Source organism: Hemitrygon akajei, chromosome 4 (genome assembly GCF_048418815.1).
Source record: "Hemitrygon akajei chromosome 4, sHemAka1.3, whole genome shotgun sequence".
NCBI lineage: Eukaryota > Metazoa > Chordata > Chondrichthyes > Myliobatiformes > Dasyatidae > Hemitrygon > Hemitrygon akajei.
In genome coordinates, this window is record NC_133127.1 from 201,782,047 (window position 1) to 201,786,595 (window position 4,549).

A 4,549-nucleotide genomic window follows, 5' to 3' on the forward strand; every position below is an offset into this window, starting at 1 on the left:
ATTAAAGAAATGTGTCATCTTTAACTTTATGCCTTTTGGAAATCAGTTCATTTTTTACTCGCTTATTTATTCACAGTAACAGAAATTTTGACAGGGGTGCCCAAACTTTTGCATGCCACTGTATATCTAGTGACATGTCCTCCACAGCTGCCTCTGGCAATGAGTTCCACAGATTCACCCTCCGGCTAAAGAAATTCCTCCTCATCTCCATTCTAAATGGATGTTCATCTATTCTGAGGCTGTGTCCTCTGGTCTTAGACTCCACCATAGGAAATATCCTCTGTACATACACTCTATCAAAGTCTTTCAACATTCCATAGGTTTCAATTAGGTTACCCCTCATTCTTCTAAATTCTAGTGAATACAGGCCCAGTACCATCAAAAACTCTTCATATAATAAGATGTTCAATTCTGGAATCATTTTTGTGAACATACTCTGAACTCCCCAATGTCAGCACATCCTTTCTTAGGTAAGGGGTGTAAAACTGCTTACAATACTCTTTGCTTTTAGATTCTAGTCCTCTTGAAATGAATGCTAATATCACATTTGCCTTCCTCACCACTGACTCATCCTGCAAATTAACCTTTAGGGAATGCTGCACAAGAACTCCCAAGTACCTTTGCACCTCAAATTTGAATTTTCTCTCCATTTAGAAAATAGTCTACACTTTTATTTCTTCTATGAAAGTTCATGACCATACACTTCCCAACATTATATTCCATCTGCCACTTCTTTGCCCAATTGTCTAAGTCCTTCTGTAGCCACTCTGCTTTCTCAAAGCTATTTGCCCCTGCACTTATATTGGTCACAAACTTGGCCACAAACCATCAATTCTGTCATCCAAATCACTGACATATACCATAAGGAAGAAATAGTCCCAACACAGACCCCTGTGGAACACCACTAGTCACTGGCAGTCAACCAGAAAAGCACCCTTTTTGCCACACTTTATTCACTATAATTCCCACTCTTTGCCTCCTGCCAATCAGCCAATGCTCCATCTGTGCAAGTATCTTTCTGTAATACCATGTGCTCTTAACTTGTTAAGCAGCCCCATGTATGACACCTTGTCAAAGGCCAGAAAAGCCAATTAAGCAAATTCCAACAATTCTCCTTTGTCTATTCTGATTTTTATTTCTTTAAAAAATTCTAACAGATTTGTCTGGCAAGATCTTTCCTTTAGGAAACCATACTGACTGTGGCATATTCTATCATGTGCCTCCAAGTACCCCAAAAGCACATCCTTCACAATCGACTCCGACATCTTCCCAATCACTGAGGTCAGACTAACTGGCCTAAAATTTCCTTTCTTCTGCCTCTCTCCCTTCTTGAAGAGTGGAGTGACACTTGCAATTTCCCAGTCGTCCAGAACCATTCCAGAATCCAGTGATTCTTGACAGATGGTACTAAAGCCTCCACACACTCTTCAGCCACCTCTTTCAGAACCCAGGTGTGCAGACCATCTGGTCCAGGTATCTTCCTTCAGACCTTTCAGTTTCCCATGCTCCCTAGTAATGGCAACTTTACACAATTCTCTCCCCTCGAACCTCTGGCATGCTACTAGTGTCTTCCACAGTGAAGACATGCAAAGTACTTACTCAGTTCTTACCCCATTTCTTTGTCGCCTATTACTACCTCTTCCACATCATTTTCTAGTCTTGCTTCTCTTTTAACACATTATTTATCTAAAGTAACATATTGTATCTTTAACGTTGTTGGCTAGCTTACCTTCGTATTCCATCTTTTTCTTGTTTATGACTTTTTAGTTGCCTTCTGTTGGTTTTAAAAGCTTCTCAATCCTCGAAAATCCCACTAATTTTTGCTCTATTATATGTCCTCTCTTTGCCTTTTATGTTGGCTTTTATTACTCTTGTCAGCCTCTGTTGTGTCATCGTGCCTTTAGCATACTACAACTTTGGGATATATTTATCCTGCACCTTCCGAATTGCTACCAGAAATTCCAGCAATTGCTGCTCCGCCATCATCCCTGCTTGTGTTCCCTTCCAATCAATTTTGGCTGCTCCTCTCTAATGCCTCTTGTAATTCCCTTTTCTTCACTGTAATACTGATACATCTGACTTAAGCTTCTCCTTCTCAAATTGCAGGGTAAGTTCTATCATATTATGATCACTGGTCCCCTGAAGGGTTCCTTTACCTTAAGCTCTCTAATCAATTCTAGTTCATTGCACAACACCTAATCCAGAATAGCTGATCCCCTAGTGGGCTCAACCATGAACTGCTCTAAAACCCCATCATTCTACAAATCCACCCCCCCCCCTTTGGATCCAGCACCAACTTGATTTTCTCAATCTACCTGCATTTCAAAACCCCCTCCCTGTGACAATAGTAACATTGCCCTTTTGACATGCATTTTCTATCTTGCACTGTACTTTGTACACCACATCTTTACTACTGTTTGGAAATCTGTATATAATTCCCTTCAGGGTCTTTTTACCTTTACAGTTTCTTAGCTTGACCCACAATGATTGTTCACCTTCTGATCCTATGTCACTTCTTTCTAATGATTTGATTCCATTTTTACCAACAAAGCCATCCCACCACCTTTGCCTAGCTCCCTGTCCATAAGACATAGGAGCATAATTAGGCCATTTAGCCCATTGAGTCTGCTCTGTTACACCATTATGGCTGTTCCCAGATCCCACACAACCCCATTCACCTGCCTTTTCACCATAACTTTTGATGTCTTTTGGATACAGTGTGTATCATTGGATGTTAAGCTCCCAGCTGTCGTCATATTTCAGCCTCGATTTAGTGATGCCTACAACATCATACACGCCAATCTGTATCCCAGTATCTCGCTCCTGTACACCTTCTCATCACCATCTGAAATTCTGCCAACAGTAGTTGTGTTGTCAGCAAATTTCAGCAGGAATGCAGAGGCCATTCAGGGTCAGGCTAACAGTTAACTAATAAATTAGCAATGCAGATGGTGGCAATGTAAGAGTCATCCAGAATGGTGTAAAATGACCTCTTACATCAGATAGGCGCGGTTAGGCCCTGAGTCATAATCTCAGGAATGTATCACTACAACAATCACAGAATTACACCACAAAGAATAAGGCGTCTCATCACTACACAGGATGGAACTAGGGCGGAGCTCCAGCAGTGAACACGGAGCCATTGCGAGCTGATGAACAGCAGGCAAAGTTTGTGATGTTGGGGACGCGTTACTGCAGGCACTCACTGGGTGTGGACCGGATCAGACAGGTCCACATTTCCATTGACTGCAGGAGATCCCACAGACACACTGTCTGCATGCAACACACTATCACTGAAAAACCTGAGGAAAAGGTCTTGCAGACACTCTTTGTGCCCCTCAGTGGGGAATGACCCTACACACACATGGAAACTGACTGGGGCACAGGTCCTACACACACTGACCCTCACCGAGTGACGGGTCACACACACACTGACCCTCGCCATGACGGGTCACACACACACTGACCCTCGCCGAGTGACGGTCACACACACACACTGACCCCCACCGAGTGACGGTCACACACACACACTGACCCCCACCGAGTGACGAGTCACACACACACACTGACCCCCGCCGAGTGACGGTCACACACACACACTGACCCCCACCGAGTGACGAGTCACACACACACACTGACCCCCGCCGAGTGACGAGTTACACATCTACACTGACCCTCGCCGAGTGACGGTCACACACACACACTGACCCTCGCAGAGAGACGGTCACACACACACTGACCCTCGCCGAGTGACGGTCACACACACACACTGACCCTCGCCGAGTGACGGTCACACACACACTGACCCTCACCTAGTGACGGTCACACACACACTGACCCTCGCCGAGTGACGGTCACACACACACACACTGACCCTCGCCGAGTGACTGTCACACACACACACTGACCCTCGCCGAGTGACGGTCACACACACACTGACCCTCGCCGAGTGACGGTCACACACACACACTGACCCTCACAGAGAGACGGTCACACACACACTGACCCTCACCATGACGGGTCACACACACAGTGACCCTCACCGAGTGACTGTCACACACACACTGACCCTCACCGAGTGACGGTCACACACACACACTGACCCTCACAGAGAGACGGTCACACACACACTGACCCTCGCCATGACGGGTCACACACACACTGACCCTCGCCGAGTGACGGTCACACACACACACTGACCCTCGCCGAGTGACGGTCACACACACACTGACCCTCACCTAGTGACGGTCACACACACACTGACCCTCGCCGAGTGACGGTCACACACACACACACTGACCCTCGCCGAGTGACTGTCACACACACACACTGACCCTCGCCGAGTGACGGTCACACACACACTGACCCTCGCCGAGTGACGGTCACACACACACACTGACCCTCACAGAGAGACGGTCACACACACACTGACCCTCACCATGACGGGTCACACACACAGTGACCCTCACCGAGTGACTGTCACACACACACTGACCCTCACCGAGTGACGGTCACACACACACACTGACCCTCACAGAGAGACGGTCAC